A 25,362-nucleotide genomic window follows, 5' to 3' on the forward strand; every position below is an offset into this window, starting at 1 on the left:
CTCTTTATATATATATATATATATATATATATATATATAGATATATATTATATATATATATATATATATAAAGAGAGAGAGAGACAGAAAAAGTCATTGATACAGGATCGCCTCCGATCTAACATCGTTGGTGTTGTAGCTATGAACAGATAACTTGAACTTCTGATCAATAATTCGTAGGTAATGTATAGAAATTTTATAAAAGCAAGAATAACGAAAATGTAATTAAAGTTATACTAAAACAGAAAGAAAAAAAACTAGATGTGATGACGAAGTAATGACATTTACCCAGGCGTGCTAGTGCTATTATAAACGGAGATAATGGTCCTTCTTACAATGCTTAAAAGTATCCAGATAAGTGGAATATATATATATATATATATATATATATATATATATATATATATATATATATATCTATATATATACGTGTGTGTGTGTGCTGACGAGATAATGAAATTGTAAACCAAAATTTACTGTAGCCTACTCGAGAAAAGCGCACAACAGAGTGGTCAGTCGCTCTTCCAAAGCCAGGAACCTTGAACCGACTATCAGGATCAGCTGATCTTCAGTCAGCTGATGATGTCAACAACAATAATTGCGCTGAGTTAAACATACCATTTTAAATTATTTCACTCGTTTCCTGTCATTGTTTCGCGCTCAGGTTACTGTAACATATCCAGAATCACATAAAAGGTTTGTACCAGTCTAAGGTTTTTCGTGTCATATTTGCTGTGATTTTCACGGACGATTTACCTATGCATTTCCAGGTTAATCTAAGAGTAGAGAACTCTTTACCAACTACTAAAACCTGGGGTTGCTTCGCATCGGGTATTAGCTAGATACCTACCTAGGAAATTGACGTTTTCTTTAGTATTTTGGTTGCTTATCAATAATATACCTGTATTTTTTGGCCGCCGACTGTAATTAACCTCGGAACTGACATGGTTTTGTATGCTGGCCACCCTGGAATATAACTATAGGAGTACCTAGGTAACATCGAGCAAGCACTGTTACCTAGCTACTACCTACCTAGTACCTACCTAGCTATAGGTAGGAGAGTTTTTAGTAAAAAGTGGAGTTTCCTTCACTGGGGAATCTGTGGGGTGGAACCCTCAACTACTAACTAGCTAACACGGCCAGCTAGGTTTGGCTTGGGTATGTTAGGTTAGTATACAGGTAGGTAGCCTATTAGCCTAGGCTAATACCTTTTATAATAGGCTTCCTTAGCCAATCCATTATTGAAAATTTGGCTATGTCATGACTTGCAAATGCACGGAACCATTCCTTAACAACAACTTGGCAGTCCATGTGGAGTTACACTGTAGCTAGTAGGTAGTTTTACTGAGAACTGTCTTCTTTTGCCTGGGAGCAAATCTAAGACATTTTGAAAGGAATGCATCTTAACCTCACCTTCATTGGGCTTCATCTCTTAAAGGCAGATGTCCCCTGACCAGGCCACAGGCAACCCCCCCCCCCCTCCCACACCTTCCCTTTGTGATGTTGTGCATAGCATAACAATATGTGGGCCTAGTTTGTAGTTTTGCCTCTCCCTCAACTCACCCTAACCCGAAGGGTTTGATTCTTTTGGGGATGCTCTCAGTGCACTTAATGCGGTGCACTAAATGTTTTTGTAGTGCCCCTTCAACCCCTAGTTGTAATCCCACTCATTCCTCTTACTGTACCTCCATTCATATCTTTCTTCCATCTCGCCATCCACCCTCTCTTGATAAATATTTTATAGTGCAACTGCAATATTTTCTTCATGTTACACCTTTCAGATCTACCTACTCTCAATTTCCTTATCAGCCCTGAATGACCTCATAGGTCCCAGCTTGGTCTTTGGCCTAAACTTTATATTCAGTTCAATTCAATCCAGGGGATGCCCCACATTGTTAGACTTGTTCCTCTACAAATACAAACTCCAGTCTTTACATTGGATTTTAGCTTGTGAATGTGAGCTGACACAGCCGTTGGTAAATCTAAAGAAGAGCTCTGTCTTATTTGCAGAAAAAAAAAATTTTTCCAACATATTTTTAATTTGTTATGCTAAAGTTTAGTATTAACATTGGCAGCTTTAAGTAATGACAACCTTTATCCCATTTAACGATCCTGGGGGAAAACAGTGGGAGTCAGGATTTTTATAGGGTTCCTAAAAAAATTAGCTATACTTATCTGAAATTATGGTCTCCCAAATAACAAAAACAATAAGAACACCATGGGGAAAGTACATTTTTCAATCCAGATACAGTCACATCCCAAAACTATGAACACCTAACAGCGCAAACATCAGTGTCCTAAAACTAAAGCAGTATTTCAGGAGTGTGCATCAGAACAAAGGATATAATTTCAACTTATATTCAAGCCATCCCATTTTCTTTTCACAGTAGATAGGGGAAACATTGGGAATTCACAAGGTGAGTTTACTATTGAACCCAAATATTTAAAAATAAGTTTACTGATATTTTACGGTGTTTACATTAATGTTAGTAGTATTTGAAAATTTGTCATCATAAAAATGTATTTATTTTATGACAACAACATGAAAATATTACTGGAGATACATTCCACAGAAAAATCTGTGACCAACTGAAGCCGCAAATGCTGAACCACGTTATAGCAGGGGTCCACTGTACTCTTTTTTTTCTGATGAGGTAGGTAGGAGTAAAATCAGGGTGAGAGCTCACAAGGTTAGGGGCATCAGCCTGTCTGTCACAGTCCAGAAGAACCTGTTGGCTCTACAGGTATTATGAGCAGTGGTGTGGTCCCACCAGACCATATTCATGTCGTTTTACCTTTGGGATGTTGCACACAGGAGTTCGGACATTTTTTCCCTTAGATTCTGTGGAATCTGCTCAAGTTGTGTAGCTTACCTGGATCCTGGAGTGGGACAAGTATCCGCTCTCCTAAGGTGAACAATAAGGGAGAGAGAATGTTTGTATGACTGGTTTCCTCCCTTTTTTTCTTATAGGGCAGAGAGGCAGGTAGTGGTCCGTCACATGCTGGACAGGTGTGTCATGCTGATGAGTCTAGATAACAGCATCCTGTCCTCCATCTTTTGTAGATTGTTAGATGAAAGTCCTCCCCCCCCACTTTCTAGCAAGGGAGAGAGGGGTTGACAATAAAACAAACCTGTTGGTTATTATTAGCACTTTATTGTCTCTGACACTATGGATTCATCCTAGCCTTTTTTAAGTAATGATGCAAGCTCAATAACTGATGCCCAGAAGTCTGGCAGGTGAACATCCCTCATATTCAACATGGTAGAAGACAGGATCCCTTCCTCACTCTTCATGACCAGGAAGGCTTTCCCACATGAGTAGAACTTCTGTTAGTTCAGAGATTTGCCCAGACTCCACCCTCCAATGGGAATAAAATGTGGATTTTAAAGTACAGTGGTCCCCCCGTATTCGCGGGGGATGCGTACCAGACCTCCCCCGTGAATAGTTAAAACCCGCGAATGTTTGGAACCCCTATGAAAATGCTTAAAACAGCCTATTTTGTTAGTTAAAACTCAAGAAAAACCCACTAAAAATTTACATACTTGGTTTTTTTAATAGTTTTATCACAAAAAGTGCATTTTATGATGAAATTCATCACAAAAACCAGGAATTTGTGGATATTTATCATAGAAAAATACCGCAAATGCGCGAATTTTCCGCGAATAATGCAGGGAAATGTTCCCCAGAGAAATCCGCGAATGTGTGAGTCCGCGAATCTGGAGAACGCGAATACGGGGGGTCCACTGTAATTTGTATGTTTCCTTGTTTGAAAGTTAAACAGCCATTCCTGCTCAAGTTCACAAGCTAAATCCACCCCTAGCTGCAACCCCTTTCATAACTTTTAAGTACCTCCCTTCATATTCTCTTTCATCCATCTTGCTATCCACCCTCTCCTAACACTTGTCTCATAGTGCAACTGTGAGGTTTTCCTCCTGTTACAAATTTCAGTCCTTTCTAATTTCAATTTTCCTTTCAGCATTGAATGACCTCATAGGTGCTTGGTCTTTGGCCTAAATTCTATATTCCATTCCATTCCAAGCTAACTCCAGTAAAGACCCTCAGGTTTGTACAAACACTTCTTACCTTTGAAACTGGTGCCGTAGACTTGTTGTGATGGATAACGAGAGGGGGAAGACCAATGTGGAATTAATACAGAGGTGGTAGATCATCATCGTCTTCTTTGTGTTGCTTTCTTTGGCAAGGATTTCTTTGTCAAGGGTTCCTTCATCACTTTCCTCTTCATTATGGGAGGAAGCAGTCATTGGAGGTGGGAGGCTCTTGAAGTTAAAGGCACTGCAGAGGCTCTTGAGGTTTAAGGCACTGGTTTAAAGAATTTGTCTGTGGAGTTTGCAGCATTTTTCTTTTCTTTTCATCTTACGTATATGATGCAATAACAATTGAAAGCAGCATTGACTATTGTTGCTACTTTTGCAAATCTCTCAACATTTGGGTCGTAATTTTCAAAAATAGTCAACACTTTCTAGAAAAGAAAACCCCTTTGCCATCAATTATGTTTTAAAATTCATTATGGGAACAACTTGTTCTTCATGTTTTTCAGTTTGTTGTTGTTCCTCCAGTTCCATCAAATCCTCATTTGTCAACTCTTCTGAATAACTGTCCAACAGTGCTTGAAAGTTCTCATCCCCTATGACAATGTTTAACTTTTCACTTATGTTCACGAGACTTTTAACGATTCCTTTTTACTCGTCCTCTTGATTAAACCTTCTGAAGTCATTTACAACCTGTGGGCATAAGGCCATGCAGCTTCTATGTTCCTCACACAATTGTAAATATTGCATCCCTTCTAGAAATCACGTAATGTCACATCTGCATCATTTATCTCCTTTCGTACTTGCCTATACGTGCAGCTAGTGTAGTATTTTTTAAAATTTGCTATTGCACCCTGAATGAATGAAGTTGTGTTAGGCAGTAAATATGCAACTTGAACATCCTGATGTAAATTATCTAAGTGTGGTGGGTGACCAGAGGCATTGTCCAAGATTAAGAGAATCTTAAATGGAATGTTATTTTCTCTGCAGTACAGCTTGATTTCGGGACTTCGGGGATAAAGTGATGGAAAAACCAGTCCTGAATTACTCCAAGAGTCACCCAGGCTTTCTTATTGGCCATCCAGATTACAGGTAGAGACCTTTTTATGATGTTTTTCAGTGCTTGTGGATTTGCCACCCAGCAGCAACATTAGCCTATCCTTCGCCACCTTTAATCCTGGCACCGTCATCTCTTCACAGCTGATGTACGTTCTGTCTGGCATTTATATTAAAAATTTGCTGAGGTTTATAATCTCCCTTATTACAATACACTCCCTGAAAATCTGAATTAGCCTTGGTCACTGACCAGCCCGAACTATGTCCCCACAAATTATCCCACTATGTGGGTATTTAACTGCCAGCGCTACCAATGCTGCAAGTAAAATTTGTCTACTGAGTTACCTGTGTTACTGTTGGCAATGCTGCAGCAGGAACCGGCCTCCAGAGGCATGACTCCTCAATTGTTTTCAGTTCGCGGTGAAGTAAGGACATCTCCTGCAACATGCAAACTTTTGGTCTTAGCCCGACTCCCACATATATATTTTGGCCTTGGAATTCGAGATTATGACTTTGACATTGTATTACGCCTACACTTCTGGTTTTTTTTATTCTGGTTGATTGATTTGGAACCTTTCATAATATTGACCCAGATTGGATTGGGCTGAATATGACAAGTTACAGAAAGAAACACCATCAGCCAACACCACGCCTCCTTTGTCTGCCGCGCCTTCCGAGAAAGCTGCTGGAGGGGATGTTGGGGCTCATCGGTCCTGTTCTACATGCAAGCAGAGGATGAGTACTCAAGCATAACAGACTTTCTTTATGTATTACTTGTAGGAAGGTTCAGTGCAACATCAGACAGAGGTGTGAGGAGTATAGAGACGTCATTAGAACAAATGGAGGATTATTTAAAGCATAGGAAATCTCTAGCTGCTAAAAGCAAATGTAAGATGAGTGTAGAAACACAGGCTATAGATAAAGAAGCACTAGAGCCACAGCTGTGTAGGATGTTAGAAGACAGATTGTCATCCAGCATGTCTTAACTTATTTGCTAATTTGATGAATTAGCTAACTGAGAACAAGGATAGTGGTAGTAATAGTAGTGGAAGTGATACTAATCGCTCTTTTTCAGTCCCCCTGCCAGTTCCAGAACCAGTCCTAACTGGTGCTGGGGGTCATGGAGACCCGCAAGCCTCAAAGGTAGGATCTGCCAGCCTCCCCGGTGCGGAGCAGGCATTGTTGGCAGGAGATTTTCCCCCTTCCCCTCAGGTGGTAAGTTCTGAAGTGTTAGGTCTAGCTCAGACACAGATGAGTAGGGATAGCAGTTTAGGTGGCATACTGGAAGACAAGCTGAAAGGGCAGGTTTCTTTGGGTTTTTATTTCGGCCTTAGTTCCTACTATGATGGGTTCGTCTTTGGATCCTTTGGAAGTTTTATTTCCTTCTTCGAAGTCCCTTCGTCAGAAGGCATCTAAGCTGATTGGAGGGGATGTAGCTGTGGTTTCGGTTTCAGTGTCAGGTGTGGAGATTCTGGGTAGTACTCTTCATCTTTGAAGGTTCCTTTTCCCTCAATGGGAAAGTTGGAGGGATCCCTTGGTGGTGGTATTTTGGACAATCTAAGTTTCAATTTAGCTGAGTATAATGCTAATTTGCTTGATCTGTCTCAAGGATATAGGTTACTGGTGAGACAATGTTTCATTTTGGGTTCGCTAATGTTCTCGAGCATGTACTTAAAAACTTTCCTCTAAGTTTACTGATGAAGTTTATCAAAATTATCAGGGGGGAGCTGAGTCGGTCTATTTTCTTTCTCTAAAATCTATGGCTTCATCTTCTGTTTCTGATCCCTCTCTTCCAACTTTGTATCCCAAAACTTCTAAGTTCCTTTCTTCAGAGTTGGTATCGGGTTCTTTGCTTGCTCAGCCCCTCACTTTGTCAGCTACCGTAGCTCCTTCCATGGGGCAAGCAAGTTCACAGACATATGGCGTACAAATTTCTCAGGCAACCGCAAACTTCTGCAGGTACATCTGTGCATCCTATGTCGGCTTTGAGACAGTGCTTCAGTGGCAGTTCATTCAGGGTCTTCAGTGATAGTTGATTCAATTGCTCCATCGTCGAGTATAACAGTACCGATGGTATCATCAGTCCCGCTTTTCAGCAGAGTAGAAGGTAATCTTCAGTCAGCAATTCCAATGCATTCCGCAGTCCATAACATCCCAGTAGGGGCTCTGTTGACTGTGGTGCCAGCCAGTATATTCCCCACCTGTCTAACTTCAACGTTGGGTGTTCTGGTAGTCACTCCGATGTTGTCCCTTCCCGTTTCCTTTCTCCTTCAACCTCTTTCTCAGCTTTACTGTTGAGCTCATCTCTTTCTCTGACTAAGGTGTACGGTGTTGGTTCGGATTTGGTTTCAGGTTATTTAGGAGTAAACACTCCCCTTCCATTTAGTGATGTGTCTTCTGCTACGGGCTTCCATCCAGGTGGGTTTGTGGTCCAGCCTAGGTCAGGCGGGTCAGATATTGCGGCTTCTTCACTCTTAGGTGCTGGTTTGATTCATCCAGGTACGTCAGGTTCAGGCGTTATATTATCATCTTTGAGCAGTGGTGTGTTTGCGCAGCCCAGTGCGGCTCACTCAGCTGTTGCGTCATCTTCATTGGATGGTGCGGGGATTGCGTAACCGAGCATCTTTGGGTCAGTTGTTTTGGCTCCCGGTAGGTTTGGTATTGGGTTAGCGCATTCAGTGGTACAGAGTGCGGCTGACTCAGGTGTGGCGTCATCGTCTCTTCGCAGTGCGTGTCTTGCTCAACCAATTGCGGTTGGCTCAGGTATGGGCCCAGGTACACTGGGCGGGATATCAGTGCATATAGAGGTAGAGGGTTCCGGTGCTTCACGGGTAGTTTTTTCAGGTGGTCTTCCCATCTCCATTCCTGTTTCGATTCAATCAGACCAGTCTGATAGGGAATGTTCTTTGGAAGAAGAAGAGCCAGTCCCTCAGATCGGTTTTTCTCAGGCTAATGAAAGTGAATATAAGTGGATGGTGGAATTCATCTATCTACTTTATCCGCAGTCTAAGGCTCTGGAGGAACCTTTTCAGCCAAATCATGCGATGTTTGAGCTGTTGTATTCAACCACGCCTGCTGTTCCTCAATAGTAAATTAGTCTGGTTTGGTCGGGTCGAGCTGGCACTGAGAGAGGTGACACTAGGTTGGGAGCTCTCATCGGTTCAGGTAGGCAGGATTCAACCTTGCCTCCTAATCGAAATGGGTTTTACGGAATAGCGGGTAACCCTTCTTCTGGTAACAGAGTTCCTCTCAACGAATCGTGGAGGCGCTTCTTTGTAGGATTCCGTCTTCAAATAGGTTCATTTCAGTCTCTTTACGTGAAGCAGGTATTTTGGAGGATACCTTTTGAAACTGATCGGAGGCTTTGTCACATTCTATGTGAATGTTGTCAGGTTTAATGGGTTTTTTGAAACAGGGTGGGTGTGTTCCTTCAGATCCGGTCTTGTTCGACAACCGTATCACCTCAGTCTCTATGGGTTAGCTTACCAGGCTAATATTTCGGCTTGATGCACTAAATTCTTTGGTAAGAAGAGGAGGAACTTAATTTTAAACCATCTACCTCCGCATTTTCGAGATATTCTGTTGAGGGGGGCCTCTTGCGCTCTGCAACAGCCTATTCAGAGAGGAGGACATGCCGTCAATGGTAAATTTGTTCATGCAACTTACCTGTCAGATATATATATAGCTGATAATTTCCGACGACCGACAGAATATCAGGAACCATTCCCATTTTCTATTCATAATTTTTCTGTCGCGGTGTTGTGAACATCTGTTTACAGCACCTCCGTCTGGATTTGGAAACTTTTTGCTACTTGAGTATCCCTTTTGGTTCTTTTTTGGATTAATTGACTTGGATCGGTGGCTAGGCACACGTTATTAGTGGATTGATTTGATTTTGGTTTGGTTTTCTCTTGGATAATATGTCAGGGTCTAGTACAGCTAGCGCTAGATTTTGCTCTAGGACTGATTGTAGAGGTAGGCTACTGAAAGCTTCAGTAGATCCACATACGGTATGTAAGAGTTGCAGGGAGCATGAATGTGTGTATGAAAGCCGTTGCAAGGAGTGCGAAAGATTAACAGATTCTGAGTGGAAGGCGTATGATACTATCTTAGGAAAATTGAAAAGGGATAGGTTAAGGAGGTCTTCCTCCAGGAGTGTTTCAGGTGTGCAAGAAATTAATGTTTCTCCTGTTAACCCTCCTTCTGTTAATGCTCCTAACCCTGTAGTGTTGCCTCCGGGCCCTGAAGCAGTGTCAGTAGAGAGTAATACTTTTGGTTCCCCCTTAACTTGGGTTGAGTTCGATTTTCCCCGTAAAATTTTAGAACTCCGAAAGTGTGTTGGCTCTTGAGAGCAAAAGTGATGTGCAGAAGTGCAGTGATACCCCTTGTGTAGTGGAGGGTGCGTCAGATCGGCCTCGTTTCGCCTCTAGGCCTGGACCTCTGCTTGACTCCCAGGACCTGGGGAGGGAGCATGTCAAAAAGCCCGTAGGAGGGTTACAAGGAACCCCCACCGATCTGGCGTGCCTTCGGCAGTTTACTGATGAAAAATCCCCAGACTGCCAGGGAGCGTGCGCGTGCACGTCTCCTCAAGGAGTGTTTTTCGTCATCGGAGGCTTCATCCCCACGTAAAGGGTGGAGTTCTCACGGTGCTTCCCGTCCGCTGAAAAGGACGGCGCGTGTTGTTGACGCTTCACGTCATAGTTCTCCGAATCTGCGATTTTCTCCTGACAGTGCGTTCGCTGCTTTTCCGCCGCAGAAAAGGCGTAGAGAGTCTTCGGACTTGGATTCGGGTAGTTCGTGCGAGCGATACAGTCGCTCTAGAGCTCGGGAGGAGGCCGTACCTGGGAGGAGGAGGGAGGCGTCCCCTCGCCGCTCTCCTGCTCACAGGATCAGTCCCTCCCCGGAGCAGGATGATTCAGTCACTGCAGCAGCAACTTCAGGACGCTCTTGCTTCTAGAGAGTCTCTTCCGCGTCGTAGAAAGGATGAGAAGCTTCCTGTGAAGAAGTCAAGACCTTCTCTTTCTCCTCGCTCGCCTCTCTCCTCGTTCGAGTCTCCCTCTAGAGTTCGTTCTGCTCCCCAGCAGCTCTCTAGAGGAGGTGAGAAGTTCGTTTCTCGCTCTCAGGATGAGATATCTCCCGCTCGCAAGTCTTCGAATGTTCGCAAGCGAGCGGTGGACGCCGAGCGCGCTTCTGTGCAAGTGGAGCGCGCTTCCGTTGCCGCCAAACGCGCACCTGTTGTTGATAAACGTGCACCAGTGGACGGCAGCCGCGTGCTGGCGGCCGCTCGGCGCGCGCCAGTGGACGCCAAGCGTGCACTAGTGGACGCTCGGTGTGCGCCAGTGGACGCCAGGCGTGTTTTTGTAGATGTCGAGCGCACACCTGTCGGCGCCAAACGTGTGGATTCGGACGCCAAGCGCGCGCTGGTGGACGCCAGTTCCTCACCAACGCAAGTTCAGGTGGAAGAAGGAACCCTACCTGTTAGTCATTTTTCTTCAGAGTTTCCTCCTACTTCTCCAGTTTCTGAGGAAGGAGTTAGCGATAATTTAGTCGAAGCAGAGGAAGAGCAGCAGCCAGTTCCTGTCTCATCAGATTATAAAGTTTTGATGCGTCTTCTGCAGTCGGAGTTTGGAGAAACTTTCCAACCGGAAGCCCCTCGTACTCCCCCTTCTCAATTTTCTTCTTTTAAAGCATCGAAGGCATCGGGGTTCGTTAAAATGAAGAAGTCGCTTTCCACGAAGCAAGCGTTCCGGAAAGTCCATGAGTGGATGGAGAAGAGGAAAGTCTCAGGAAAGTCCTCTTTGGCTTTACCGCCATCAAGACTCTGCGGTAAAGGAGGCATGTGGTATGAGACGGGAGAGGACGTAGGTGTTAAACTACCAGCTTCTGCTCAGGGTGATTTCGGGAGCATCGTGGACGCCTCCAGAAGAGCCCTTCTGTCTTCATCAAAAGTCACTTGGACCCATAACGAGTTCGACTTCCATCTCAAAGGCCTCTTCAGGACTCTAGAGGTCTTCAACTTTCTTGACTGGTGTCTTGGAGTTTTGGATGCCAGGTCAAGGAGTTCTGATACTATTAGTCTGGGGGAGCTGTCCAGTGTACTTTTCTTGTATGGACAAGGCCGTCAGGGATGGTTCTGAGGAGTTGGCTACTCACTTTAGCTCGGGGATTCTCAAGAAGAGAGCACTCTTCTGTAACTTCACAGCCAAATCCGTCTCTCCAGCGCAAAAGGCGGACTTGCTTTTCACTCCGTTTTCAGACCATCTCTTCCCCCAGACTATGGTTAAGGACATAGCATCGAGCCTTCAGGAGAAGGCAACGCAATATCTTCTGGCTCAGTCTTCTAGAAGACCAGCAGCTGCTTCATCTTCTGGAGTTTCGTTTACCAAGAAACCGAAGCCCTTTCGTGCTGGATCTTCTCGAAAACAGCCTCCCGAGGAAGAGGCTCTTCCAGAGGAAAACCCCTGCTCCGTCAAAGAGTAGGAAGTGATTTGGAAGTCCTTCAGATGCCGGTAGGAGCCAGGCTTCTTCTGTTCGCGAAAGCCTGGGAAGAGAGAGATGCCGACCCTTGGTCGCTAGATGTTGTGAGGAAAGGGTACAGGATCCCGTTCTTGAAGTCACCCCCGCTATCCACAACACCAAAGGATTTGTCTCCCTCTTATCGAGGAGAGAAACAGAAAGTGCTTTTCGATCTGCTGGAAACAAATGATCGAGAAGCAAGCGTGGAACAGGTCTTCGACCTGGAATCTCCAGGATTTTACAACCGTCTGTTCCTGGTGCCGAAACATTCGTGGGGGTGGCGTCCCGTCCTCGATGTCAGCAGCCTAAACCTCTTCGTCATAAAGAAGAAATTCAAGATGGAGACGCCTCAATCTGTGCTGTCAGCTTTGAGACCGGGGGATTGGATGGTCTCACTAGACCTCCAAGACGCGTATTTTCACGTCCCCATCCATCCCCAATCAAGGAATACCTGCGATTTGTCCTGAAGGGGAAGGTATTCCAATTCAGGGCACTTTGCTTCGGTCTGACCACAGCGCCGATGGTTTTCACCATTCTGATGAAGACTGTGGCAAGGCTGCTTCATCTGGAGAATATAAGGATCTTCTCTCTACCTAGTTACGACTGGCTATTCGAGCTTCATCGCGAGACCGGTGTCTGGAGGACCTGCACACGACCATGTCGTTAACGAAGTCCCTGGGTCTTCTGGTAAACCTCGAAAAGTCGCATTTGACTCCTTCTCAATCTTTAGTCTATCTGGGGATTCAGATGGACTCAGTGGCTTTTCGGGCTTTTCCGTCCCAGGGGCGACAACTTCAATGCTTGGAAAAAGTGGCGACCTTTCTGGGGAAGGAAACATGCTCGGTGAGGGAATGGATGAGTTTGCTGGGGACCATTTCCTCACTGGAGAAGTTTGTTTCTCTGGGAAGGCTGCACTTCAGACCTCTTCAATTCTTCCTAGCCAACAGTTGGAAGAACAAACAAGATCTGGAGGCGATCTTGTGTTTAACGAGAGAGGTGAAGGATCACCTAAGTTGGTGGTCAGATCCACGGAAGCTCGCAGAAGGGCTCTCCCTCAAACTTCGGAACCCCGACCTAGTGTTGTTTTCCGACGCGTCGTCCACGGGTTGGGGAGCAACACTAGGAGGGAAAGAAGTGTCGGGCACCTGGAGAGGGGAACAGGTGCCCTGGCACATCAATCTGAAAGAGCTGTCAGCGATTTACCTGGCTCTCAGGTTCTTCCAGGAAGAAATATCCGGCAAAGTCATTCAGATCAACTCGGACAACACCACAGCACTGGCATACCTAAGAAATCAAGGGGGAACTCACTCGCCTTCTCTGTTTGCCATCGCAAAGGAACTCCTTTTATGGGCGAAAGCGCAAGAAGTCACTATCCTGACAAGGTTCGTGTCAGGAGTACAGAATGTTCGAGCGGACCTTCTCAGTCGACGAGGACAGCTGTTGCCGACAGAGTGGACCCTTCACCAAGAGGTTTGCCAGTCGCTGTGGGACCTGTGGGGTTGTCCGCAGGTGGATGTCTTCGCAACTTCCAGGACGAAAGACTTCAGCTGTATTGCTCCCCAGTTCTGGACCGGGCTGAGCAGTAGCAGTAGACGCCCTACTTTGGAGTTGGTCGGGTCTAGACATATACGCTTTTCCCCCGCTCAAGATCCTCGGGGAAGTGATGAGGAAGTTCGCGGCATCGGAAGGAGCGAGGATGACACTCATCGCCCCCTTCTGGCCGGCAGCCGACTGGTTCACAGAGGTGATGTCCTTCCTGGTAGACTTTCCGAGGACTCTGCCCTTAAGGAAAGATCTACTCAGACAGCCCCACTTCGAGAGTACCACAAAAACCTCCCCGCTCTGAGTCTGGACTGCGTTCAGTACTATCAAGAAGTTGGCCAGAGCGAGGGGTTTTTCAAGACCTGTGGCGAAAGCGATTGCCACCGCAAGGAGGCCCTCCTCAATCGCTCTGTACCAATCGAAGTGGGCTGTCTTCAGATCCTGGTGCAGGAAGAAGGGCATTTCCTCCACCACAACCTCTGTGAGCCAGATAGCTGACTTCCTTCTTTATCTGAGAGAGGAAGTGAAGTTGGCTGTTCCAACTATTAAAGGCTACAGGAGCGTGCTTTCTGTAGTCTTCAGGCACAGAGGACTTGATTTGACTAATAATAGAGACATTCATGATCTCATTAGATCTTTCGAGACTAAGAAGGTCATCCAGCCTAAAGTACCCTCGTGGAACTTGGATGTGGTGCTCAAATTTTTGGATGTCGAGTCACTTCGAACCGCTTCATTCAGTTTCTATCAGGAATCTGACGAAGAAAACGATCTTCCTAACCGCTCTGGCGACGGCGAAGAGGGTTAGCGAAATCCAGGCCATTAGCAAGCAGATTGGGTTTTCAGACAGTAATGCGATTTGTTCTTTAAGTCCCACGTTCTTAGCAAAGAACGAGAATCCTTCCAACCCGTGGCCGAGGACCTTTGAAATCAAAGGGTTGTCAGAAATAGTGGGAAATGAACGTGAGAGATTCCTGTGTCCTGTCAGGGCTCTAAAGTTCTATCTGCAGAGAACTAAAGCTTGCAGAGGTTCGCCTGACAATTTGTGGTGTTCAGTGAGGAAGCCTGATCTTCCTATGTCGAAAAACGCACTGGCGTTCTTCATCAGAAGTACGATTAAAGAAGCTCATGATAAGTGCAGTGATAGTGATTTGAAAGCTTCTGAAAGTGAAAAGCTCACGAGGTGAGAGCTATTGCTACTTCGGTAGCGTTTCACAAAAATATGGGGCTCAAAGATATTTTGAATGCCACATTTTGGAGAAGCAATTCGGTGTTCGCTTCACACTACCTGCGGGAGGTGAAAGTGACATACGAAAATTGCTTCTCCCTCGGACCATACATTGCTGCAGACACTGTTTTGGGGGCAGGAGGTAACACTCATCCTATCCTTTAGGGATTAGGGGGGTTTTTAACTTGTGTTTTATGGTTGTGGGGTGACCGCCTGGGGCGGGTCTCCCTTCCATTAGCTTAGTTAAGTGGGATACCTTTGGTAAACTAAGCCAGGTGGTGGTATTTTTGTCTCGTTGCCCTCATTAGTATGGTCCATGGTCTAGTCACGTCGTGGTCTCGCCCCTGTTGACAGATCATCTGGAGTGCACCAGCTTCATAGGTCTCTACCTTGCTGGCAACTCTAGTAGCACAAGCAGACTTACGTGGCAGTAATCATGAAGCCAGCTATGCTAACAGGTAAGGAACCAAGATATCAAATATCTGCATATATGTGTTTCCTAAATCCTCTATTCTGTCTCTCCCACCACCAAAGGTGGGATTCAGCTATATATATATCTGACAGGTAAGTTGCATGAACAAAATGATATTGTAATGATACAATTAAGTTTGTTCATACTTACCTGGCAGATATATATAATTAATTACCCGCCCACCTCCCCTCAGGAGACAGTGGAAATAAAAATTATGAATAGAAAATGGGAATGGTTCCTGATACCCGCCTCCCAGCGGCGGGAATGGGTACTAACCACCTGACTCCCACTACGTGTGTCGTAAGTTTTAAATTCTGTCGGTCGTCGGAAATTATCAGCTATATATATATCTGCCAGGTAAGTATGAACAAACTTAATTGTATCATTACAATATCATTTTTGTCTTGTCGACATCGGCAGTAGAGTCGCAGCAAGCCTTGATACGTGTTGCAGTTCAAAGATCAAGATCCTCCAAAGGTTCAAGAATAGCATTTCCAGGTACTGTAAGTGTTCTGCTTCCAAGTCCCCGGTAAAATAGCCGAAGAAAGGTTTGCTTCTTGTCTAAAGAGCCCCATACACTGAACGATTGTATGAACAATTGTCTGAACGACTGTCTGCATCGTTCGTAAAAATATTGTGTATGGACTTGTCTGAATGCAAAAGTGGGCGGATTTCGTGTCTGAACAATCTCAGTTGAAATCTGTCATGTCCAGGTTACTGGCTTTGCGACTTATGTCTGTCATACACAGGTCATTCAATGTATATGTTTGTCTGCCAATATAATGCTATCACGCACATCTCCTCTTGAGATGATGCCATGTCTTCCCGAGACAAAATCTTTGCCTAGACTGAAATTGGTGCGGAGATTGTTGGTACTGTCTGAATAGCGTGTGTGTGTCAATAACAACAATCATTCAGAGTCGTTCATACAGTCATTCAGTTTATGGGACCCTTAAGGGTTCGTCTACTGTTCCTTCTTCCAAACCTGCCTCTTTGAATAAGGATTTTCAAAAGTAGGGGATGTTGCCCTCGCCTGTACCTGTTGGAGGTTGTCTCGCTTGCTTTTCAGACATCTGGAAGGAGTGGGGCGCATAGAGTTGGGTAGTGGGGGTGTTGAAGAATGGGTACAGAGTCCCTTTCCATTCTCTTTCTTCTTTGTCCGACTCCCCGGTATACCTTGCCAGTTATTCCCTGTCTTCCATCAGAGGGATAGCATTGGTGCCAGAGATTCAGTCCTTGGCCGGGTATTCACGTTCAGGTTTACCTGTCAGTCCACCCACGACCGTTCGACAGATGAGCATCCTCACGTAAAGAGTAGAATTGTCAGTCGGAGAGTCAACTCAAGGTCGTCATTGCTGTCATTTCTTGCCTAGCCTTCATCGCGGCAACACTATATAGTGATGGAAATTCAACTGAGCCCTGACCTAGAATTTTATTTCAACGCCTCTGATCTAGGTTGAAGGGACCAGAAGTCTCTGGAAAGTGGTCAACAGAACAGCAGAGCTCCTCATCAATGTTAAGGAGCTGAAGGCTATTCACCTTGGGCTATAGTTTATCTCGAATCTAGTCATCGACGAGATGGTAGTAGTACACGCAGACAGTACCACTTGCGTGTGCAAGCAAGGTGGTACCCACCCCATTTCTCTCTACGAGACAGCGTGAGATATCCTTCTTTGGGCAGAGAAGAACCTGGTGACATTGACCACTCGGTTCATTCATGGGAGAATTAACGTGATAGCCGACGAATTGAGCTATATCAAGCTGGTCCTACTGACAGAATGGACATTAGACCCCCTAGTCTACGATGATCTGTGGTTATGGGACCGGCTGACCATGGACCTGTTTGCAAATTCGAGGAACTATTGTCTTCCTCTCTTCTGCTCCCCAGTCCTGGACCCTCTCGCATGGACAAAGGCTGCCATGCTCTTGGACTGCACTGGCCTGGATGTTTATGCCTTCCACTCCTTCATGATAATCAGGGATGTAATAAACAAGTTTTTGTTGCATTGGAACATTTCCATGACCCTAGTTGTTCCTTTTTGGCCCACAAAGAGTGGTTTCCAGACCTGATTCGACTGTTGGTAGATTTTCCAAGGCTCCTTCCACAAAAACAAGCGCTACTCACACTATCCATTTCTTCAGGTTCCACCAAGGGTTGTCCACTCTGGCCTTGACAGGCTTCAGACTGTCATGAGCCTCATCAGAGCAAAAGGTTTTTCAAGACAGGCTGGCTGCAGAGGCAATTGTGATAGCAGATGATTATCTTCTAGCAAAAGTATTTAGAAGATGGTGCAGCTGCCATAACACCTTTTCTTCTGAAGCAACTATAAGTCATATTGCCATCTTATTATTTTTGGGGTCCGTTAGGAAGTTACTGACCTCTACTATCAAAGGGTATAGGTCGATGCTCAGTTCAGTTTTTAAACATATAGGCATGGATCTGTCCTCCAACCAGGACGTCTGTGACCTCATCAGATCATTTGATACATCCCAAGAAAATTTCTAGTTGCATCTCTTGGAATTTGGGTGTACTAGTATTAAAATGGTTCTCAGGCCTCTCTTTTGAACCACTCCATTCTGTCTTGCTCAGAAACCCTAACAAGAAGAAACTCTTCTTAGTGGTGTTGGCTACTGCCAAGCATATTAGTGATCTGCAAGCAATAGACTAGAGTGTGCTTTTCGCAAGGAAACAGTTTGCTCCTTCTCACTTAGGTTCTTTGCCAAGAATGAGGACCTTCCAGACACTGGCCTTGTTCATTCACCATTAAAAACCGAATGGATATTCTTGGAACAGAGGAAGAAGAGAGGTGCCTTTGTCCTGTGAGAGCTCTCAGGCACTATGTGCATAGCATAGAACGGAGAAGATCAGAGGACGTTCTAACAACCTCTGGTTTTCTGTAAGGAACCCTACTCATCCTCTTTTGAAGAATGCCATTTATTTTTCCAGAGATTTGACCCCTGAAGCACACACACACAGATTCAAGAGGATGTCTTACCTTCAGTTAAGGTTAAGGCTCACGAGATTAGGGCAGTTGCTGCATCTCTTGTATGTAGACATATTACATATGTCTCTCTCCACTATTTTACAATTGACTTTTTGGAGATGCAAGTCTGTCTTCACATCACACTGTCTCAAGGAAGTGGAAACTGCTTTTGAAAATTGTAGCACTTAGGACCTTTATCCGTGGCTATCATAATGTTAGGAGAGGAAGCATGGGAGCTCTCTGTCCCTCTGCTATCCCCTCACCTTGACATAAGGTTTTGAGTTTAAGGGAAGCCGTGGGGTACATTATTCCTGGAGTATCCACCAGTTGTTAGTGGCCTAGGGTGTGGTTTTTATTGCAGTGTAGGTAATAGCATTGTGTGACTTTATTCAGGCCTACATCCAGGGCAAGGGCACTTTTTTTAAACTGGTAGCCTACGGAGAACTTCCTTTGCTGCAAAGTTCCCAATAATGTAATGGTGACCCTTGGCTACACTGCCACGCCCACTACAGATTAAGATGAGCACCAACCAGAGGCAGTATCCACCTATAGTAGCTCTCTCAACAGGTAAGGAAACAGCCAGCATTTGTTCAGTTCTAGCAACTTTTCTGTTTCAAATTCATTACTTGCCTTAATGTTCTGGAATAGAATATGTGCATGTATCCCATCTCCTTTCAATGTGGAATCACTTATGTAATTACTTGGTAAGTTAATTATATAAAAATAACATTTACGTGATCGGAGCCCTCCCTTCTCCCGCTAACTTACATATACGTATACAAATAACATTTACATGATTGGAACCCTCCCTCCTCCCCTTGTATGGACATAGGGGACAAACAAATTGAAGTTCAGTGCTAAGTTGTTCCTCTCATTTCCTGAAAGTGGGCAGTGCTTGGCACCTACACAAAACAGTAGAACCGCTACCGCAAATTTTGAATTTTTAGGCTGCCATGATTGAAAACCTAAAGCTATGTAATTACTTGGTAAGTGTATATAAACTTTATTTTATCATAAAAATTTTATTTTTTTTTAACTAAAACCTGAAGCCTTGACATTTATGGCCTACTTCAGCCACCCCTCATTGTGATGCCTGGCTCGAAAGTCAAAGTGAGTGCAGACTGGCGAGTGGGCAGGGCTTTCCCCCCTACCATTGGTAGTTGATGATTTTGTCTGAAAGTGAAACAGCGTTGCCAACCCACATCCGGATGCTAAATTCATATGTAATGACTGAGGTTTGTATGTTAGGAAAAATACAAATTACTTAAGATTTGTTATATTTGACCATAAAACAGAAATGGCAAAAGGAATTTTATCAAATTTTTGTTACCAGGGTAGGAATGTCTAAGACAAGAAGATGAAGTGAGCAGTGTAGAACCACTTCTTATGTATTATCTCATAAGATATGTGATTTCATGAATTCATGTACCCATGTTTAGTGGACAGGCACAGAGAAAGAAACAGATGTTAATTTGAAATGTCAAAAGTTTTGAGTTTAGTTACTTAAAACAATAATTTTTATGACAAACAGTATGGTAATGTGAAAGGACATTTCTTATTTATCTAAGTTATGGTGGCAGCTAACTTTGAATTAGTATTTTGCTTTTTATCTAATATTTATATAGCAGATAAGATAACCCTATTCTTATCTAACACTCATCTAGCAGATAAGATAACCTTAATCTTTACAGTCTGTAAGTAAAGGCCTTGTAGTGAAGGTCCTAATAGAATTAAAAGTAGTTGGTTGGTATTCAACATTAGTAGGTTAAAAGTAGTTGGTTGGTTATTCAACATTAGTAGGTACGTATGTGCTTGTGTTTTTTTTTTAACTTATTTATTTTTATTGCTGAGGTATTTGAAGAAAGTGAAAGTTAAAATCAACTCGTACAGTTAATCTAACTGATACTATAGTAACAAGTGAGATTGTATTCACAGAATATATGTATCTTGATTTGTTGCTAAATGTAACAGTGTTACAGTATGACAAGCTTAATTGATTTCTTTAAATTAGCTTGGAAGAGCTGTTTTGTTTTGTAGATGACATTAGTTAGAATCAGTTTGGTTTCTAGCTTCTCAAACACATGGAAAAATGTAGTAAATACTATATGTAAGAAAAATTCAAGGTTCCAAAGAACACCTATTCTCCAAACATTTTTTTCTGTTACATGTCAACATCATTGGTGTGTCAGTATGAGTGAACTGATTTTTTGTATAATAAGAAAATATAGAAAATTACAAAGGTACAGTATTAGCGGTGATTCATTGGATTTTGGTTTGCTATGTAAAGTAGCTAGTACAGTGATTATCATGAAAACAAATTTGTTCCAACATAAATACAAACTTTCGTTTATCATGAAAATAAATTTGTTCCTACATAAATACAAACTTTCATTCTTTTTGTAGGACTTAGCTCGTAAATGTGAGTTGAAATGCCCCATGAAACTTATTGACAAGGTAGAAAACTACTGACTGCAAGGGAAAACACCACCCACTTGCTGTTCTGCACCCTGCTTTGCTTACGGCTGCTGTTGAGTTCAGACACCTTTCAGTAGTCTGCCCAATTTTTACTGTTTGATCTTTTAATGATTAATCTTGAGTATCCTTCTTCTCGTTATGGATTTTGACAGCATGTGTTGTGACTTTCAAACCCATCACTCAAATAAGACTTCTTGCAAGGAATTAAGTTTGGTTTTTCTCTGCTGATATGAATACTGTAGTACAGTGGAACCTCGACATACGAAAGTCCCAACTTACGAAAAATCCAAGTTACGAAAGCAAAGACGAAGATTTTTTTGCCTCTGCATATGAAAATAATTCAGGTCACGAAAGGGTGTTAGTACTGTGAAGTCCCGAGATTCGCCCAGACCACCAAGAAAAATTTTAAAACTCACGTGCCTCTAACTCTGTAGATTCACCACCATCCTCCCACTCTCCCATTGGTTCCTGATACTAGTCACTGCCGTAAGATCCTGCTCTCCTATTGGTCAGCATCTATCCCATCATGCCTCTACCTAAAGGCGTCCTTCGGCCACTTCATCGCACCAGCGTTATCGTATGCACGCGGAATTCGTTCGTTCACATATACGTATTTCGTTTGTTAACGTAAATTCGTGTTAGTGATTTCGCTTTCTACTTTATCGTGTTGTGTGTGAACTTAATTAACTTAATTATAGTCATGGGTCCCAAGAAAGTTGCTGAAGTTCACGGAAAGAAGAGGATGCTTTCTATGGAGACAAAGATGGAAATCATTAAAAAGTATGAAGCTTGCATGCGGTTGAGTGTGATCGCTAAGGAATACGGCCGAAATCCGTCGACGATAGGCACCATCCTTAAGCTGAAGGAAGCCATCAAAGCAGCTACACCTTCCAAGGGCGTGACTATTTTGTCCAACAAGAGGAGCCACGCACATGATGAGATGGAGAGGCTGCTTCTTGTATGGATAAAAGACAAAGAAATCGCTGGCGATATGATAACCGAGACGGCAATCTGCCACACGGCCAGTGCTATTTTCAGTGATCTGATTGCCCAGGCCGAAGACGACGGAGGAGAAGGGACATCGACACCAACCCCAGACTTCAAGGCTTCTCGGGGGTGGTTTGATAAATTCCGTAAACGGACTGGCATTCAGAGAAGCTTCCAGTGATGTGGAGGGCTAATGGGAAAGGCTGGATAACGAGACTTGTTCACCGAGTGGGTAAATCTGTGTTTCGGCCCGACAGTGAAGAAATTCTCGGAAGAGAAGCGCCTCCCTCTGAAATGTCTGCTGTTGTTGGACAGTGCCCCTGCTCACCCTCCTGGCCTCGATGAAGATATCCTAGCGAAGTATTCTTTTATCAAGGTTCTTTATCTTCCACCTAACACCACCCCTCTCCTCCAGCCCATGGACCAGCAAGTGATATTGAACTTCAAGAAGCTGTATACAAAACATCTTTTCAAGAGATGTTTCGACATCACCAATACCACAAACCTCACCTTGCGTGAATTTTGGAAGGAGCATTTCGATATCTTCATATGCATCCGACTTATCGATCAAGCTTGGCAGGAGGTTTCGAGGCGAACCTTGAATTCTTCGTGGAGGAAACTCTGGCCTGATGCCGTATCCGCCCAAAACTTCGAGGGATTCGACGTGGGCGAAGCTGATGCAGATTCAGAAACAGTTGATGATCCTGAAACTGTTTCACAACCAGATCTTGATGAGATCGTTGCTCTCGGTAAGTCCATGGGGCTGGTCGTCTACGAGGACGACATCAATGACCTTCTCGAGGAGCACCAAGAGGAGCTTACGACGGATGACCTGAAGGACTTGGAGGCCATGCAACATAATGTTGTTCAAGAAGAGTTCTCTAGCAGTGGCGAGGAGGAGTAGGAGGAGCCTATGACAACGGCAGAAATTAAGGATGCTCTAGCTGCTTTTCATAAAGTGCAATCATTTGTAGAAAAGAGACACCCTGAAAAGGCTTACACAGGTCGTATGCTTGCGCAGTTCGATGATGTTTGCCTGATTCGTTTCAGGAAAATTTTGAAAAGCAGGCAGAAGCAATCTTCCTTGGATAGTTATTTTTTAAAGAGGCCATTAGTAGTAGTAAGCAAACAGGAAGATCCAAGTGATACGAAAAAACAGAACGTTGAAAGTGGTGAAGAAATTTAAATTCTGTAAAAAAAACGTAAAGTATAAAAAAGTAAAAAACAAATGTAAAAATCAATAAAAGACAAAAAAAAAAAAAAAAACAATAGGAGAGCAGGATCTTACGGCAGTGACTAACATCAAGAACCAATAGGAGAGCGGGAGGATGGTGGCAAGTCTACTCAGTTGGCGGCGTACGAGTTTTAAAATTGTTCTCAGCGGCCCGGGCGAATCTTGGACTTTACCCTTTCGCAACCTGAACTATTTTCGTATACACAAGCAAAAAAATCTTCGTCTTTGCTTTCGTAACCTGGATTTTTCGTAAGTATGGACTTTCCTATGTAGAGGTTCCACTATTGTAAAATAAGCTTTATCATAAAAAAACCTTCACAGTAATATCATTTCAAATGCATCTTACATTACCTTTACAGAGAGAGAGAGAGAGAGAGAGAGAGAGAGAGAGAGAGAGAGAGAGAGAGAGAGAGAGAAAATCATTCTACAATATAAACAAATCAGGAAATGGCTATTTTGCACTTTTGAGGGATTTTAATATTCACTATGTGAGGTTACCTTTATGTATACCTGTTTTACATTTTATGTACAAAAATGTAAATAATTCCAGTAATTGTTTCTTTTGCAACTAAAATATGATTCTAATTATTCTGGTAATAGGTCCCACCCAATCAACTGATTTTGAGCACGTAAAACACTAGCTTATGGAAGTGTATGGTGGATGATTAGGTTTTTTATATTATGATGATGATATGACATGATAATTTAGTATAAATTCAATAATATATCAGTTTCATTACCATTACCTTTATCTTAAATACAGTTTTAACAGCCTCTTTGACTTTATGCAAATGGATACTATAAGTGTAACACCCAACCTAGTACAATGGTATGGATACACATTTTATATATCATGTATGGTAATACAATACTGTAACAATGAATAAGAAATTTGCTGTATAAAAATACATTAATGGTAATAAAACCATGATAGGTTGGGGGAAACACACATAGGCTACCTGCATACCAAATTGCTTGTCATTTACAAGAGGAAGAAAAAGAAGAGGCTGCATTTTATTAAGTGTATTTATGCATATGTTTTATTACACTCGGAAGGGAAAATGTATGTAATTGCCCTCTGCATAAAGTTTTCAGTTTAATATACATATATGATTGTTTAGAAGCATGTTTAGTGTTTACAGCAATTTGTCATTAACAAGGTAGGGGAGGAAAGGTACAGAGTTGTACTTGAACACCTGCAGATTTTTTGACTTTTGCCCCTCACCAGATTTTGCCATTATCTATCAGAGCCTTGTCTATATTAATCCTGATCATTAAAGGATTCTTGTAATTCTGCATCTCTGTCATTTTGATTTTTATCCGTTCTTTTCAATAAAATTTCTTTTCTAATGTCTCATTTCATTTGACTGTATTAATAATTATCCATTTGAATTCCTCATGAATACTTTACTTTTGCTGTGTGTATGTGTGAGGTGAATGAGAGGGTTGAGTAATTGGCATGCTAAAACTAAGAATTTCAGTAAATACTATTCATAAACTTGATAGATTTGTTATTCATTTGGTCTCTTGAATTTCTCATGAATCACCAGACACCCAAATATCTACTTGTAACATTTTTTGTCTTAGGCCCAAATGGCTACATCCAAAAGTCTGGCATCAAAAAAGGCCATGCCAAATGGCCCACACCCAGACAGCTGCACCCACTCATCCCACTGGCATTGCTTTTGCATTTGTATGTGGACTAGAATATCCTAATTGGTTTCTTATTCTTGTAAGACTTCACAATACTGTTATATTATCAGAGCTGCTAACTCAGCAGTAGCCTTCAAATTTAAATTTCATAGGGTTCAAAGTTTTACCACGTTCAATGCTGCAATTTAGAAATGCTTGTACTTTCTTATATACTCCTCATATGTCCAATTGGATATTCCTACATCATCCACTATATCATTGGTTCTTTGTAAGCCATCAGTAGCAAAGTACGGTTTAAATTTGTATCAATTACCTAAGCTAATAAAACCCATTGGAACTATTTTATATTTAAATCTTTACAAGGAGTAAGAAAAATTGTCAAATCCCTTGATTTTCATGTAAGGCTACTTGCCTGTATGCTTTAATAGCATCACAAATTTTAAGGAATATTCCACCAGTGAACAATCTTAGCATTGTGAGGATTCTGTACATTATGTACAGATCTGTGCAACTTTGTGTAATTTGGTTAAATCAAAAGTCATTCCGATTCTTTCTGTAGATTTACATGCAATAGTACTTGATAGCACATTTAGTAAGCCTACATCCAATTCAGTGAAGTCCTTTTGAATCATTTCATCCAGCTCCCTCTTCACTGCCTCCTGTGATGGATAACTTACTGGGTTGACATCATAAATAGGAAAAGAATTTGCATTTTCCATGAGGGCTGTCTTCATTGGTGACCCTTTTACTGCTCCCATCTTCCCAGTGCTCAAGGAAACTTGTGGATCCTCTTCCATTTAAAGAATTTTTCCTTACCCAGCACTGTCTGCAGTGTCAGTTACTCATACAGGTCCTTGAAAGTCACAACTTTATGCTCAGCTGATTTCCTCTAAGGGTATGGGATATACAATGCAATAATTTTGTTTACTTGAAGGGTTGACTCATACATATCTTCATTTTTTATGTAATTTCCATGTCTTTATTTCTATTACATTTCAGGATCTGGTCAATCTGGCTCACCACATCCAACAGCTCAAAGTCTCAAAGATCTTCCTCTAGCTTTACTTCAGACATCACCCCTATGCCAGCAACTATCATTTCAAGCTTTGTATCAGTGTTTAACTTTACAGACCTATCTGTATGGTTAAAATAATTTTCTTTCACTGA

General features: G+C 42.9%; 1 protein-coding gene across 4 annotated transcripts in view; it reads left to right on the top strand.

Annotated features, from left to right (window-relative positions):
* Positions 1 to 520: 520 nt before the first annotated feature.
* Positions 521 to 25,362, top strand: part of LOC135216423 (long-chain fatty acid transport protein 4-like) — a 179,917-nt gene continuing 155,075 nt past the window's right edge. The window contains exon 1 of one of the 4 annotated variants that reach the window (XM_064251771.1): positions 521 to 696. The gene's annotated coding sequence lies outside the window, so the exon portion shown is untranslated. The other 3 variants (XM_064251768.1, XM_064251770.1, XM_064251769.1) reach the window with 3 other exon arrangements.

Source organism: Macrobrachium nipponense, chromosome 6 (genome assembly GCF_015104395.2).
Source record: "Macrobrachium nipponense isolate FS-2020 chromosome 6, ASM1510439v2, whole genome shotgun sequence".
Lineage (NCBI taxonomy): Eukaryota > Metazoa > Arthropoda > Malacostraca > Decapoda > Palaemonidae > Macrobrachium > Macrobrachium nipponense.